This window comes from Chiloscyllium plagiosum, unplaced genomic scaffold (assembly GCF_037043375.1).
Source record: "Chiloscyllium plagiosum isolate Xiang-an unplaced genomic scaffold, Cpla_swu_hap1 HiC_scaffold_3, whole genome shotgun sequence".
In the NCBI taxonomy this organism is placed as follows: Eukaryota; Metazoa; Chordata; class Chondrichthyes; order Orectolobiformes; family Hemiscylliidae; genus Chiloscyllium; species Chiloscyllium plagiosum.
This window is the reverse complement of record NW_028270141.1, coordinates 51,537,250-51,554,730: the sequence shown is the minus strand read 5'-3', so window position 1 is coordinate 51,554,730 and position 17,481 is coordinate 51,537,250.

The window sequence follows — 17,481 nt, the reverse complement described above, 5'->3', positions numbered from 1 at the left end:
TTAGGCAGGAATCGAAGATTATCAGGGGTAGTTGAGAATGTGAAATTCAAAACACAAACAAACAAACATGTTCTTAATGAGTAACAGAACAGGCTGTGGAGTCAAATGGTCTACTTCTAGTTCAATGTTTACCGCCTTTGTGGGAGTGTTATACACTTATTGGCTGTAGTATTCCCTACAGTGCGGCCACTTCAAAAGTCTTTCATTGGCTGTCAAGTGCTTTGACACATTGGTCATTCAGTAAGGCATGATATAAATGCAAGCTTTTCGAATTCTTTCTTTCTAGCCTTTCATCTTTGTGCATTGGTCTTAATAAAGTAGGTACCTCGCCATCTTATTCTAGGCTCTTGACCTTCAAGTTTTCTTTTTGACTGCATTTGCTGTCCCTGCAACTGTAGAGTGAGCATTTATCTCCATCCAGTTTTATTGCCTGTTTTCATATGCAACAATCACACCTTTTGCTGTTTCTTTATTTTTGATTATGGATTGAAATGAGAAAGAGATTATCTTAAAGCCAAGACTATAGAAGGAATTACTGCACTTCTAAAAACATGTTACTGGATCTCATTGTGAGGTGTGTTTACAGTGCAGGGAACAAAATCTACTGTCCTTATCGGGTTTAAAGTTTGTGAGAAGATTTGTAGCTCGGGTGCTCGTTGTTGTGGTTCTGTTCGCCGAGCTGGGAATTTGTGTTGCAGACGTTTCGTCCCCTGTCTAGGTGACATCCTCAGTGCTTGGGAGCCTCCTGTGAAGCACTTCTGTGATCTTTCCTCCGGCATTTGTAGTGGTTTGAATCTGCCGCTTCCGGTTGTCAGTTCCAGCTGTCCGTTGCAGTGGTCAGTATATTGGGTCCAGATCGATGTGCTTATTGATTGAATCTATGGATGAGTGCCATGACTCTAGGAATTCATGTTGCTTGTCATCTGTGTGTGTCGTTACTAAGGATAGCTGGTTGTGTCGTTTTGTGGCTAGTTGGTGTTCATGAATGCAGATCGTTAGCTGTCTTCCTGTTTGTCCTATGTAGTGTTTTGTGCAGTCCTTGCATGGGATTTTGTACACTACATTGGTTTTGCTCATGCTGGGTATCGGGTCATTCGTTCTGGTGAGTTGTTGTCTGAGAGTGGCTGTTGGTTTGTGTGCTGTTATGAGTCCTAGTGGTCGCAATAGTCTGGCTGTCAGTTCGGAAATGCTCTTGATGTATGGCAGTGTGGCTAGTCCTTTGGGTTGTGGCATGTCCATGAAACGACACAACCAGCTATCCTTAGTAGCCACATACACAGATGACAAGCAACATGAATTCGACTGGGACAACACTACTATTATAGGACAAGCCAAACAGAGAACAGCCAGGGAATTCCTAGAGGCATGGCACTCATCCAAAAATTCAATCAATAAGCACATCAATCTGGACCCAATATACCAACCATTGCAACGGACAGCTGGAACTGACAATCGGAAGCGGCAGATTCAAACCACTACAAATGCCAGAGGAAAGATTATCGGGTTTGTCCTACATGTGACTCCAAAACCATAGTAATGTGATTAACCGCCCTCTGGGTCAATTAGGGATGGCCAGTGACATCCACATTCCATGTCTGAACTTTAGAAAAAAATGATTTTACAACAGAAATACTTCCTGGGTTGTCTTGAGGTCATTGAAGTGTTTCTTTAAAATACGCATTCTTTCTAAAATTCATGAAAGAGGAGGAAAACAACATCAAACTACCACTCCTGGATGTCACAGTAGAGTGAACAGCCAATGGGGAAATTCAAACCAGCATCTATAGGAAAATAACATATACGGACCAAATATTGACCTACATAAGCAATCATCCCAACACCCACAAACAGAGCTGCATTAGAACATTCTTTCAATGAGCCACCACACACTGCAGCACAGAACAATGAAGAGCAGAGGGAAATCACCTATACAGCGTGTTCAAAAAAGAACAGTCCAGTGATTCCTCAGCAACAAACCCAAACAAGCTGACAAAATGCACCCAGACCCTAGCCACTCTCCCCTATATCAAGGACTTCTCTGAAATGACTGCCAGACTACTCAGACCCCTTGGCATCATGGCAGCTAATGAACTTGAAAGACCCTATAAAGACTACAAGCAAAACTAATGTCTTTTACAAAATACCTTGCAAGAACTGTAACAAACACTACTTTGGACAAACAGGCAGAAAACTAGCTACCAGGATACGTGAACATCAACGAGCTACATTAAGGTATGACCCTCTCTCACTGGTATACTTACATACAGATAAGGAAGGACACCACTTCGACTGGGACAACACATCCACCCTAGGACAAGCCAAACAGAGACATGCACAAGAATTCCGAGAAGCATGGCATTCCAATCGAAACTCCATCAACAAACACATTGACTTGGACCCCGTTTACTACCCGCTGAGGAAAAAAAGAAACAATATCACCACAGGAAATGGCATCACCAACCAAAGGAAACCTAAACACATAAATAGGAAGCAGGTCACTAACACCAGTGCTTCACTGGAGGCTCACTGATGATGTTACCTAGTATGGTGACAAAACATCTGAAAACAGACTTGCCAGCTCAGTGAGCAAACTTACATCTAGAACCTCAACCTGAGCCACAAGCCTTCTTAAAACTCACTAACTTATTCTTTCTGACAAATGGAAGTTTTTATGAAACATCCAGCTTACTCTTCTTATTGAGTCAGAAAATCTTGCAACATTTAAGCAGTATTTAGATATTAACTTTTGATCCCATGGCCAAAAACAGGAAAACGGGATTAGTGCAGTCAGATCTTTGTTGAGTGAAGCAGGGATGATAGACCAAATGGCCTTTGTAGTGCTATAAACATTTCCAAGTCTAGAATTCTATTTATAAGAGGCTTGAAGGTGTTACTTAAGTCTGGTTATGCTCAGCTCAATTTAATTGTACTCCTGCCCAGAAACCACAAGTATGCCTTTGTGATGGGAAGTAAGCACTGCAGGGTAGATCATTCTTTTTTTTAAAGTTTTGTTTGGTTAATGGCTTTATGAGCTTTTAATGGATGTATTCATTTTTCACGTTTTTTTCCCGAAGTACAGATTGTTCGTATAGACTGGGAATCTGAAACAAAATGTCTTGCTAGATGCTATCACCACTCAAAGAACAATAGTAATTTGCCGATTAAATTAACTTTAGTGGTTATTGCCATCTGTTTGCATTTAGTCTCGTAGGTAATTGAGAAGTTATTATTTCTGGGAAGTAGTCAAGAAGCAATTGCATCAGTAAATAAGGTGCTATAAGTTCTCTCAACTACCCACTCCTATTACAGAACCTCAACAAGAGAGGAGCTTGATGTTTGAGTAACATTATTTCCCATATGGTTTAGGGAAAAATAATGTCAAATTGTTAAGTTGCTTGCTGCTTATGTTGCTGCCACTTGGGTGCAAATAAAGAAGAATTCTCGCCATGAGAAACATTGGGGACAAAAGAAATCCAACACCTTACCTGAAATGGGTAATTTGATCCAGTCTGTCGTCATTTAATCTGTTTGTAATGTGTAATTCAATCTTGTCATTGTCAAGTAAACTATCTTGTTTATATAACATTTTTTTTAAGTGAATGCGCAATGCTGACACACCAAAGTTCTGAAAACATATTGAGTTCAATAGTACCAAGTTTTGATGAAGCACATTGCTGACACCGCTGAGTTCAAACAAGCCTCAGCACCAAGAATATCAGTTTCATCGTATGCTATTAATGGTTCAAAGGCTATATTCCTGATTCCACTTAAAGAACTTAAGAACATTTAAAATTGACTCAGTCCCAGCCTGTTAGTTGTTTCAGGGACTTCAGCATTAGATAGTGCTTCATGTAGGCCTGGATTTTGTGAACATAATGACAAAGAATCCTTAAGATCTCAAAGCATAGGAACAGAAGTAAGCCATTCAGCACATTGAGTTTGTTCCACCGTTCAGTGTGATCATGTCTGATGTAATAATCCTCCAGTCCATTTTCCTGCCTTTTCCCCATTAACCTTAATTCTTTTACTGATTAAAAAATCTGTCCATCTCAGCCTCAAATATAGGTAATAAAACTACAGCCTTCTGTAATAATAAATTCCACAGATTCACAACCATCTGAGAAAATAAATTCCTCATCACCTCTGTCTTACATGTGCAACCTCTTATTCTGATATTATATCCTCTGGTCGTATATTCTCCTATAACCTTTCAACATTTACCCTGTCAAGTCTATTAAAAGTCTTATATTTTTCACTATGGTTCTCTCTCATTCTTCTAGATTCCAAAGGGAGTACAAACCCAATCTTCTCAATTTTTTTTCTCTCATAAGAAAGTCCTTCTATACTGGTATCAGTAGAATGAAAATTCTCTGTACTGCATCCAATGCCAGTACATCTTGCCTTAGATAATAGGCCCAAAACTTTGCACAGTATTCCAGCTGTGGTGTGAGTAGTGCCTTGTGTCATTTTAGTTGAACATCCTTACACTTATATTCCACTTCATTTGAAATAAAGGCCATCGTTCCATGTGTCTTTCCTATTACCTGCTTAAAATGGATGCTAGCTTTTTGTGGTTCATGGATGTGGACTCCCAAATCTCTGTGTTCTGTAGCTTTCAGCAGCATTTCTCCCCTAAAATAATATTCAGCTCCTCTATTCTTTCTAATAAAATGCATAATCCCACATTTCCACATATTTTATTCCATCTGCCAACTTTTGCCCATTCATTAATCTATCAATATGCCTGTCTGCAAAATCTTTGTGTCATCCTCAGCACTTGCCTTCCCATCTATAGCACACTAACAGATTGCCATCCTGAAAATATCCCCTTATCATGACTCTCTGTCTCCTAATAGTTAGCCAATCCTCTATCCATGCTAATATATTACTTTCAACATCATGGATTCATATCATATTAAGTAGACAAATGTGTAGTAGCTTATGGACCTTCTGGAAATCCACTGCTTCCCTTTTATCTATCCAAATGCTATCTCCTCAGAGTATTCTAGTAAATGTGTCAGCATGATTTCCCCTTCATGAAGCCATGTTTACTATGCTTGATTATATTATGCATTTCTAAATGCACTGCTGTTAGATCCCCTACAAGAATGTGAACAATTTCCTAATAGCAGACATTAAACTAACGAGCCAAAATTACCTGGTTTTTATTCCCTTCCCTTTTTATGTAAAGATGTTACATTGGCAATTTTCTAATCATCTAGGAGTTTTCCAGTACTTCTAGATTCCTGTATGACTGCTACCACTACATCAATTATTTCTGCAGCTACTTCCTCTAATATCCTAGATATTAATATTTAATATCCTTGACTGTCAGGTTAAGGGGACTTATCAATCTTTAATCCCATTCAACTCACTAGTACATTTTCCTCTAGAGGTTGTTATTGTATTTATTTATTTTTCCTTCTTTTCCCTCTTGAAGAATATTTAGTACTTTTGGGAAGCAGTTAGTGTCTTCTGCTAGAAAGATTGATGCAAAGTATTTATTTAATTCATCTGCCATTTCTTGTTTTACCATTATTATTTCCCAAGCCTAATTCTCTTAGGGGACCCATGTTCACTTTGGCCTCTCTCTTCCCTTTTATACATTTAAATATGCTTTGCTGTCCATTGTGATGTTACTCACAGTTTGCTTTCCAAGTTTTTTTCTCCTTCTATTTTTTTTCTTGATTTGGAGGCACTAATATTGGACTGGGGTGTACAAAGTTAAAAATCACACAACACCAGGTTATAGTCCAACAGGTTTATTTGGAAGCACACTAGCTTTCGAAGCACTGCTCCTTCATCAGGAGAATAAGACACAGAATTCATAGCAAAAGTTTATAGTGTGATGTAACTGAAATTATACAATAAAAAAGACCTCGATTGTTTGTTAAGTCTCTCATCTTTTAGAATGACCATGTTGGTTTCAGTTCTTTCATATGCAAATCGCATAACGTTTTTTAAAAAGTTATATTCTCAAGTAACTTTAATAATTGGTGTCATGTTGGCCCAAATAATGTATTGAAGGTGTGAGCTTCCTTGTGAGGTTGTCTGTGCCACAATGGTCAGACTGATTCTCATCTAAAAGACGGATTTACAGAATCTTACATGAATTCATGCAGTGTTTTTAGCAAAGTAAAATGTAAAAGGGCGGTGTGTACTTATGGTTTTTGATGCTTGAGACAGAGTTGAAATACTGTTTGTTGAGAGTATGAATTCTCCTGAGAATATAGTACAGAAGGGGTCCTTTGCAATTCTGAGAGAATGTGGCCCTCAGCTGTGGCAGGGCTGACTGTAGAGAGGTTAGGTGCCGACGCATTGCTGCGAGCATAGAGCGGAGGATCTTGAAGGAGAACCATTGCTGGTGTTTTTGAATCTGTAGTCTATACTGTTTGTACAGCCTACCATATCCATCAAAGTTTTATCTACACATCCACTAATATCATTTATTGTATCCGTTGCTCCCGATGCGGTCTCCTCTACATTGGGGAGACTGGATGCCTCCTAGCAGAGCGCTTTAGGGAACAACTCTGGGACACCCGCACCAATCAACCACACTGCCCTGTGGCCCAACATTTCAACTCCCCCTCCCACTCTGCCGAGGACATGGAGGTCCTGGGCCTCTTTCACCACCGCTCCCTCACCACCAGACACCTGGAGGAAGAACGCCTCATCTTCCGCATCGGAACACTTCAACCCCAGGGCATCAATGCGGACTTCACCAGTTCCCTCATTTCCCCTCCGCCCACCTCACCCCAGCTCCAAACTCCCAGCTCAGCATTGTCCCCATGAATTGTCCTACCTGCCTATCTTCCTTTCCACCTATCCACTCCACCCTCCTCTCTGACCTATCACCTTCATCCCACCCCCATCCACCCATTGTACTTTATGCTACTTTCTCCCCACCCCCACCCTTCTCTCATTTATCTCTCCACCCTTCAGGCACTCTGCCTGTATTCCTGATGAAGGGCTTTTGCCTGAAACGTCGATTTTCCTGCTCCTCGGATGCTGCCTGAATGCTGCCTGAACTGCTGTGCTTTTCCAGCACCACTCCAATCCAGAATCTGGTTCCCAGCATCTGCAGTCATTGTTTTTACCTACATAATCTGCTTGTTGACATTACTGTTACTGGACACTGACATATCCTCATGACTTGGAGAAAAATTAAAATTGGCATGACGAAAGAGGAATTTCAAACCACAGATGTTCCAAGTTTTCTCTACTCCAGTGGTCTTGATCACAAACAAGGTCTTCTCCAGCCACTTCACTATTTCCTTCATGACCCAGGTCTATATAGCTCTTTCCAATGCCATTTCCTACTGTATCAAGCAGCATCCGAATCCTGCTCCCTGTTCTAGACCTTTGCAAATGTTGGGTGAAGATTGAGTTGCACTGGGGGAGTTGGACAAGCAGGGAGTAAGGGAGAAAATAATGGACAAACTAAAGCAATGGACAGCTGTAAAACGTTGACTAAAATTCTTGGTTCCACATTAGTTAAACATCAGGAAACTACCTCCCCTTCGGAAGTCAGGCTGCATTTGTTTGAAAACAAAATAAAACATTGCTCACTTCCATGAATTGTTGCAGTTTTCACAGAACAGAATCGATGATACATCCAATTAGTTCAAGTCAGTATTTATTATCCACTCCATCCTCCTCCCATTTTTCTTCATCGAAATCTAGCATCTTAACCATTTATTCCCATCTCCTTTAAATACTTATTTCGCTCCTCCATTGAATAGGTCTGTAATATTTGTTTCAACACCTCTGAAGTATCTTTTATTTGTTCACGAAATGTAGGCATCACTGGATATTCCAGCATTTATTGCACACCCCTAATTGTTCTGAGGGCAGCTATTTGTTTGGAGTCACATGTAAATCAGATTGGATATAGGTAGCAGATTTCCCTTCTCTAAGTGGGGTATTAGTGATAGTTTTTTATGACAACTAATAGCATCGCTGATGGACCAGCTTGCAATTCCAGATTTTTGTTGAATGTAAGATTTCACAATCTACCATTGCAGGATTTGAACCCATGTCCTCAGAATATTGGCCTGGGTTACTAGTGCAGTGACATTATCACTACATCCCCACTCCTTTGCATATTCCTCAACACCGTTGCATGCTATGGATTAAGTAGTTTATTTCTGAATACCCCTCAAAATTTCTCATTTTGGTGGTGTCTAGCTATGCTCTTCCCAAGTATGAAAACAACCTTGCTTTATCTAATCTATCAAAATGCTTTATAGTCTTAAAAACCTCTATTGGGTCATCCACTTGCTTTTATTCAAGAGAGAAAAGACCCATCCTCCTGATCATTATCTGGGATATGTGAACCCACACAGTTCATATCATCCTTGTAAATCATCACTCTACACTCTCCAGTACATCCATGCTCTTTTATAATATGGTGTCCAGAACTCTATGCAGTGTGCTTTCGTTAGATTTCAATACAAATACATAAAACAAAGATCAAAAGTAGAGTCATAGAGATGTAAAGTATGGAAACAGACTTTTCGGTCCAACTCATCCATACCACTTCATCTAGTCCCATTTGCCAGCACTTGGCCCATATCCCTCTCAACCCTTCCTAATCATATACCCATCCAGATGTCTTTTAAATGTAATTGCCCCAGCCTCCGCCACTTCCTCTGGCAGCTCATTCCATACACATATCACCTTTTGTATGAAAAAGTTTCTCCTTAGGTCCATTTTGAATCTTTCCCCTTTTACCCAAAACCAATGCTCAGTAGGCCAGTCATGAAAAAAGCCAAAGAAATGCAGATGCTTGAAATCAGAAACAAAGTTGGGAATTGTTGGAAAGATTCTGCAGGTCTGGCAGCAACTGTGGACAGAAAGCAGAGAAAACAGATGCTGCCAGACCTGCTGAGATTTTCCTGCAATTTCTGATTTTATTTCTGCATACTAGTCAAAGTTTAGTATTGCTTTCAGTTTTCCATTTCGGTTCCATCGCCCTTGAAATAACACCAATGCTTGATTTCTTTGTGGCTTAAATAACATAAGAGCTGAAAATGTGTTGCTGGAAAAGCGCAACAGGTCAGGCAGCATCCAAGGAGCAGGAGAATCGACGTTTCGGGCATGAGCCCATCTTCAGGAATGATGAATGATTCCTGAAGATGGGCTCATGCCCGAAACGTCGATTCTCCTGCTCCTTGAATGCTACCTGATCTGCTGCGCTTTTCCAGCAACACATTTTCAGCTAGATAACATAAGACACAACTTTTAGGAATGAATATATTTATACTTTAAATTATTTGCCTCTCTAGTTAACCTAAACTTGCACATTACAAATAATAAATGACCTCCCCATTCTTCCTACCAAAATGTAGAACTGAACATTTGTCGATATTGAATTTCATTTGTCAATTATTGGGTCACTTTCCAATTTTCTCATGTCCTCTAAGATTGTTGCAGCTCTGTAACTTCTCAACTTGTTTCATATGTCACCTTATTATCTCGTTTACTGACTCAAACAAGTGTTAATCAACAAACAGTCTCATATGGACAAAGTGCCTAAGTGCAACAAATGCTACTTTCTGTATCTAAAAGGTTACATTTTTGATTTGCATTTAATCAGGGGAAAAGAAAGTATTGATAAAATTACTGCCCCCACTGCCTTGATCAAAGCTGGCATTGTGTATGTTCCAATGTAAGTCGCAAATCTCATCAGCCTGACTCTCCAACTGTCGAATAAATGTCTGGAGAGATCTTTTTGTTGACTGATTGCAATCATGTTCTTCTTCTGAAACCTTTCTTGCTGTGTTCTTCAAACTGAACAACCAAACCAAACTGAAATCATTCAGTGGCTCGGTCAGTTGAGCAGACAAGATAACATTCCTGGTATAACTTTATTTCATATTCACTCTGTGATGCTGACTGGCCAACTAAGTATTCACAGCATTTCAACTTTCACTATTGGAGCCGTTGTTTGCTTTTCATTTCAACCCAATCATGACTAACTGAAGAGATATTAACGGCAACTTTATTTGTGTACGACATTAAAGTTGCTAATAATCCAAGGTAGTGCACAGAATAATAATCAAACAGCAATATTAACCCTCAGTCAATGAAGAGAATTTAGGGCAGGTGGCCAAAAAGCTTTGTCAATTTCATGATTTTAAGCAACTTCTTAAAGGAGAAATGGGGAGAGCATTAGAAAGGTTTAGGGAGGGAATTTAAGAACTTGGAGCCAAGGTAGCTATAAACATGGATGCTGACGGTAGAGCAATGATAATTAGGGATGCATGAGGCTTGAATTGGAAAAATACATAGCTCTCAGAGATTTATAGGGAAGGAAGGAGTTACAAAGGTAGGAATTAAGGTCATGACACTTGGGAGCTGAGCAAATTTGGCTGTTTTTCATTAAAGATAGTGTTTGCGAAGATAGATGAAATTGTCAGGCACTCTGCAATGAAATGAAATTTATATTTGTTCTGTCAATGGAATATGAAGTTTTATTTAATGACAACTTTGGTGAATGTTTGGCTGGACTTCAGAAGCTTCATATTCAAGAAATATTAAAATTCATACAAATATATACTTGAAAGATTAGATTACTTACAGTGTGGAAACAGACCCTTCAGCCCAACAAGTCCACACCAACCTGCTGAAGCGCAACCCATCCAGACCCATTCCCCTGCATTTACCCCTTCACCTAACAGTACAGGCAATTTAGCATGTCCAATTCATCTAACCTGCACGTTTTTGAACTGTGGGAGGAAACTGGAGCACCTGGAGGAAGCCCACGCAGACACGAGGAGAATGTGCAAACCCCACACAGTCAGTTGCCTGAGGCGGGAAGTGAACCCGGGTCTCTGGGCGCCATGAGGCAACAGTGCTAACCACTGTGCCGCCCATGAATATAATGTGTTTTAAAACCAAAAAAAGCACAAAATCTGACATTTTCTTTGCCCATTATCAACAATGCTAAACTTGAGTTCCCTTTTCCTTAGATTCATATAGATTTAATTATTTTTTCAATGATTTTGTAATATAGTTCCGACAGGTTTTATTGTATTGTTCCTGAGAACAGTACTTAGTGCATATTAGGTAAGTGCACATGCAGGATATGTAAAAGAAGTAGGACAAAGGGGTTGTGAGAGATTGCAAGGGTACACAGGTGGCATAAGGAATTGAATAATGCAATGTGACATGGGGGTGAGTAGGAGAGGTGAGAGATCATGATTAGGGGAGTTTTAAATGCCATTGAGAGCTAAACTGAAGTGGGTTTGAAAACCACAGATTGCGTTCTTACCAACTCGCCACTGCACCGCACAAGCCTCATGCACAGTATTACTGATTTCAAGATGCTCTGTAAACCCGAACCCTGTGTGATAAAACAAGACTCCTGCAAAGACCTATAGGGGTCAGATGTGTTATCTTATGCTGCAATGGGCTGCAGTTGATGAATGCAGTTTCTATTGACAGCAGCCATCCTTTCAACAGGTGCTTGGAATTATTTGTGCTTGGTGAGACGCACTGGTTAGAGACAAAAAAAAACTGCAGATGCTGGAATCCAAAGTAGACAAACAGGAGGCTAGAAGAACATAGCAAGCCAGGCAGCATCAGGAGGTGAAGAAGTCAATGTTTCGGGTGTAACCCTCCTTCAGGACTGGGGGTGGGTGTAAAGGGAACTGTTAAGAAAAGGGATTGTGGGAGCAGGGTGGTGAAGTGGGGATAAGTGAAGACAGGCAGAGGGTGCGACTTGGCTGGTCAGCGGGAGGAATTAATCTGATAAGTGGCTGGGAGGAGTGGTAGTGAAGGGGTGGGGCTGGGAATGGACTCAGGGGAAGGGAAGGGACATTATTTGTAATTGGAGAACTCATTGTTGAGAAACTCAGGTGGGCTTGCAAGGACCGACTAGACTTCCCAGTCACCATCCATTTTAATTCCCCTCACCACTCCCTTTCCAACATGTCCATCCTTGGCTTCCTCCATTGCCACAATGAACCAAACTGCAAATTGGGGGAACAACATCTCATTCTCCACCTGGGCAGCCTATAGCCCAAAGGACTAAACATTGAGTTCTCCAATTTCAAATAATATCTCTTCCATTCCCCTGACTCCCTTCCCAGACCCTCCCCTTCCCTTCCACTCCTCCCAGCTGCCTACCAAATTCATTCATCCCGTTGACCAACCAGATCATGCCCTCTGCCTGTCTTCACCTATCCCCATGTCACCACCCTGGCCCTGCTACCCCCTTTATCTGCAGCTCCCTCTATACCCAATTCCCCCAGTCCTGAAGAAGGGTTACACCCAAAGCATTGACTTCTCCTTCTCCTGATGCTGCCTCATGGGACACACTGGGCAATCATTTGGATATTTCCTTTATTTGGATATTTGTATCAGAACTATTTTACAGTCTGGGTTTAACTCTGTGGTTGAACAGCTCATATTTTCAGTGTGTTCTGAGAGACTCAACAATAAGGAATTTCAATAAATAACATTTTAAGTATGCCTAAAATATTAATGCATCTCAAGGAAGCTTAAAAAGTGGCTAAAAGAAGCAAGAAAAAATTCTCTTGAACAGAGCATTTTGTCGTACTTGCTACCATTGTCCATATGTAGTACTGGACTAGGGGAGGCTGAGGTAGTTTGCTGCCACATTTGTCTATACTGTGTCTAAGGCCTGTTGAATCATCAGTTGTAGACAATAGAATATTGGTCAGTCAAAGCAGAAGATACACTGACCTTATGTAATAAGGTAGTGTGTTCAATGATAACAACAGGGACAATGGACATTACATGTTAGGCATTATTACCAGGCAGTGTATAGAATACATCTGATCCCTCAGGAACTCTGGTAAAAGCTAACTCTCTCCACCCAAAGACTGTCTGAGATGATTGGATGAGATGGAGCTCAATGCAATATGAATATGAACTCTGTTCCAACTATTACCTTACACAACACAGTTCTGGAACAAGAATAAAATAAAGAACTGCAGATGCTGATGATCTGAGACAAAAATAGAAATTAATGGAAAATACCAGCTGTTCTGGCAGCATATGGGGAGACAAGCAGAGTTAATATTTCAAGAGTTCCTCCAGCAACTTCTGTTTTTGTGACAGCCCTGGAACAAACTGCCAGCAAAAGCAATTAGTCCAAGTGTACAAAGCTACTTCAAACCAACAATTGTAGAAAAAAAGCAACTTGAAAAGAAGATAATCCAATCCAAATTATAAGGTGTTGTTGAGTCTGTTTGGGGTGGGTGTGTAGAGCAATGAGAAATGTCACCTGTGGCAGTTAGCTGACCATGAATTTGTTCTGGGATAAATTTTGAGATTGGGGATATCTTTCCCTTGGAGTTAGTTAAAAGTCATTCCACGAAACACTTGGGATATTGTGAAAGATGTGAATGGGATTGTCACCTCTCTGCTAACTGGCCTTCCATATATGCATTAGGTCAGGAATGGTATTTTGAACTTGTAGCCCAGGAGTTTCTTTGATATGGTGAAGGATTGGTAAAGGATAAAATTGATTTTGTTTCTCATCAACAGAAAAGTTGACTCGGTTCTGCAGTTGGGCTAACAAATCATTGTGTTCCATAATCTGGAACTGGATTAGAATTCAAGGTACTTAAACTCATGGTTTTCTATGTCTATATGTGTACTTGATGGAATGACAGAGAAACAGATGTATTACCATCTTTATCGGCTAAAGTTAAATCTACGTGTAAATATTTCCCAACTCACTGTAGCTTTCAACCCCTCCAATCAAGGGACTGAATATTTGATTTGTTCATTTTTTATTAAAAGGGGTTGACACTGTTAACAATTTGAAGGACAAAGCTGATTTTAGATCTTCCCCACCACAAAGAACTTTGCAGCTATTTTGTTTTGTAAAATACATCTCGATGTTTTGGAGTAAATAACCCAAACAACGTATACACAGCAAAATCACCAAAGCAGCAATAACAAGGCGCACGGGAGGCAATGGCCCAGTGGTATGATTACAAGAGTATTAATCAAGAATCTCAGTTTATGTCCCGGGAACCTGGTTCAAACTCTGCCAATTTAATATTAAGAAACTGTTGAAGGCACAGGATACTGAAAAAGCTATAATCCACGACAACAGTTACAACACTGGCATCTGCCTGAAGATAGAACATAGAACATAGAACATAGAAGAATACAGCGCAGTACAGGCCCTTCGGCCCTCGATGTTGCGCCGATCCAAGCCCACCTAACCTACACTAGCCCACTATCCTCCATATGCCTATCCAATGCCCGCTTAAATGCCCATAATGAGGGAGAGTCCACCACTGCTACTGGCAGGGCCATGAACTCATGACTCGCTGAGTAAAGAACCTACCCCTAACATCTGTCCTATACCTACCCCCCCTTAATTTAAAGCTATGCCCCCTTGTAATAGCTGACTCCATACGTGGAAAAAGATTCTCACTGTCGACCCTATCTAAACCCCTAATCACCTTGTACACCTCTATCAAGTCACCCCTAAACCTTCTTTTCTCCAATGAAAACAACCCCAAGTGCCTCAGCCTTTCCTCATACGATCTTCCTACCATACCAGGCAACATCCTGGTAAAGCTCCTCTGCACCCGTTCCAGTGCCTCCACATCCTTCCTATAGTATGGCGACCAAAACTGCACACAATACTCCAGATGCGGCCGCACCAGAGTCTTATACAACTGCAACATGACCTCAGTACTCCGGAACTCAATTCCTCTACCAATAAAAGCCAGTACGCCATATGCCTTCTTCACTGCACTATTTACCTGGGTGGCAACTTTCAAAGATCTGTGTACATGGACACCAAGATCCCTCTGCTCATCCACACTACCAAGTATCCGACCATTAGCCCAGTACCCCATCTTTTGTGGGAAATTGCCCAGGCATCTCCTCAACACAAAAAAGCAGGTCAAATCCAACCTGGCCAATTACCACATCACCAATCTGCTCTACATTATCAGTAAAATGATAGATGTTGTCATCAACAGCAGTATCTGTTCAGCAATAGCCTGTTAAGTAATGCCCAATTTGGGTTCCACCATGGCCACTCAGCTCCTGACTTCTTTACACCCTTGCTGCAAACATGGACAAAAGACTGAATTCCAGAGATGAGATGAAAGTGACAGCTCTTGGTAACAGGAGCCAGAGCAAAGCTGGAATTAAAGGGAATAAGAATGGGAAGCTCTGTGCTGATTGGAGTCAGACCTAGTGCAGAGGAAGATGGTTGTGTTTATTGGAGGTCAGATATCTCAGTTCTAGAACATCACAGCAAGAGTTCCTTAGGGTAATGTCCTTGGCCCAACCATCTTCAGCTGTGTCATCCATCCATCATAAGATCAGAATTGGGGATGTTTGCCACTGATTGCACAATTTCACACCATTCGCAATTCCTCAGAAGCTGAAGCTGTCCACGTTCAATTGCAAGAAGACATAGACAGTATCCAGGCTTGTGCCAAAAATGGCAGCTAACATTCATGCCACACCAATACCAGGCAATATAACCACTGCACTTTGACATTCAATGCCATTACCATGACAGAATCCCCCGCTATCAGCATTGTAAAGGTTACCATTGACCAGGAATTAAACTGGATTCACCACAAGAACGGGTCTGAGGTTAGGAATACTGCAGCAGTGAACTCACTTTCTGACTCTCCAAAACCTGTCCACCATGACAAGATGGAGGAGAAAGTGAGGACTGCAGATGCTGGAGATCAGAGCTGAAAATGTGTTGCTGGAAAAGCACAGCAGGTCAGGCAGCATCCAAGGAACAGGAGAATCGACATTTCGGGCATAAGCCCTTCTTCAGGAAGGAGGGAAGTGTGTCCAGCAGGCTAAGATAAAAGGTAGGGAGGAGGGACTTGGGGGAGGGGCATTGGAAATGCAATAGGTGGAAGGAGGTCAAGGTGAGGATGATAGGCTGGAGTGGGGTGGGGGCAGAGAGGTCAGGAAGAAGATTGCAGGTTAGGAAGGCGGTGTTGATTTCGAGGGATTTGACTGACACAAGGTGGGGGGAGGGGAAATGAGGAAACTGGAGAAATCTGAGTTCATCCCTTGTGGTTGGAGGGTTCCTAGGTGGAAGATGAGGCGCTCTTCCTCCAACCGTCGTGTTGCTATGGTCTGGCGATGGAGGAGTCCAAGGGCCTGCATGTCCTTGGTGGAGTGGGAGGGGGAGTTGAAGTGTTGAGCCACGGGGTGGTTGGTTGGTTGGTCCGGGTGTCCCAGAGGTGTTCTCTGAAACGTTCCGCAAGTAGGCGGCCTGTCTCCCCAATATAGAGGACGCCACATCGGGCGCAGCGGATGCAATAAATGATGTGTGTGGAGGTGCAGGTGAATTTGTGGCGAATATGGAAGTATCCCTTGGGGCCTTGGAGGGAAGTACGGGGGGAGGTGTGGGCGCAAGCTTTACATTTCTTGCGGTTGCAGGGGAAGGTGCCGGGATTGGAGGTTGGATTGGTGGGGGGGTGTGGACCTGACGAGGGAGTCACGGAGGGAGTGGTCTTTTCGGAATGCTGATAGGGGAGGGGAGGGAAATATATCCTTGGTGGTGGGGTCCGTTTGGAGGTGGCGGAAATGACGGCAGATGATACGCTGTATCTGGAGGTTGGTGGGGTTGTAGGTGAGGACCAGTGGGTTTCTGTCCTGGTGGCGGTTGGAGGGGCGGGGCTCAAGGGCGGAGGAGCGGGAAGTGGAGGAAATGCGATGGAGGGCATCGTCGACCACGTCCACCATGACAAGATACATACCATTTGAGATGCGGCCCATTTGCATGGATGAGTACAGATGCCAAGAAGCTCAATACCATCGAGGACAAAACAAGCCCCTTGATTGGAACTGCATCCACAAAAAAACATTCACTCTCATCACCATTGACACTCAATAGCAGCAATTGGTATCATCATCAAGATGCACTGCAGAAATTCACCAAAGATCCTTAGACAGCAACTTCCAAACCCATGACCACTTACATCTAGAAGGGCAAGTGCAGCAGATACATAGGAACATCGCCACCTGCAAGTACCCCAGCAAGCCACTCACCATCCTGACTTGGAAATATACAGCTGTTCATTGACTGTTACTGGTTCTTGACTTGGAATTCCTTTCGTAATGGCCCTGTTGGTCTATTTATAGCACATAACTACAGTGATTCAAGAAGGCAGCTCACTACCACTTTCTCAAGTAATTAGTAATGGGCAAACATTGCTGGTTCAGCTAATGACATCCACGTCCTACAAGTGAATTTAAAAAAACGTCTGAGGCTTGAACAATTTGAGCTATGGCGAGATTTGTGGCAGAATCCCATGAGTATTCTGGTAAGGCCTATCTCAATGACAGAAGTGACATGTTGCATCTCCAATGCATCTACTGACTGAGAAGGCGAGTTTCTCACTTGGCTGTGGTGAGTTGCCAATTAAGGGGGCTTATAGCATACTAAATGCCTTATTAATGCTGCAACATTGCTTATTTATATTTACTTGCTCTCTGACCAAT